Genomic DNA, 289 nt, shown 5'->3' on the forward strand with positions numbered 1-289 from the left:
ACGATCTTTTTTGTCTCCGTTAACTGTAAGATCCGGTCTTAACTGGAAGAACCGAGGTGTTTGTCGCGAGGCGGTCGTTCGGTTCCCCCAGAAGTGGCATCGCGCCCACCTGTATGAGGTTAATGTGTTAAGTGAAAGGACAGCGAGTCTCCTTAACCTGGACTTCGCTCCGTGCCTCTCTACCCCTGGCGAACCCAGGGTTTTGCTTTTAGTCTGCCCGTGCGTGGTAGGAACCTCTCGGGGGGGGGGGTGTTTGTGTAGGTGGGTGTAAGATTATAGATATTATCTT

General features: G+C 52.2%; 1 protein-coding gene across 29 annotated transcripts in view; it reads left to right on the forward strand.

Moving 5' to 3' along the window:
* Positions 1–289, forward strand: part of LOC119582032 (eukaryotic translation initiation factor 4 gamma 1-like) — a gene marked incomplete at its 3' end in the record, with an annotated part of 189,642 nt that overhangs the window by 144,700 nt on the left and 44,653 nt on the right.

Source organism: Penaeus monodon, chromosome 15, assembly GCF_015228065.2.
Source record: "Penaeus monodon isolate SGIC_2016 chromosome 15, NSTDA_Pmon_1, whole genome shotgun sequence".
Taxonomy (NCBI): domain Eukaryota; kingdom Metazoa; phylum Arthropoda; class Malacostraca; order Decapoda; family Penaeidae; genus Penaeus; species Penaeus monodon.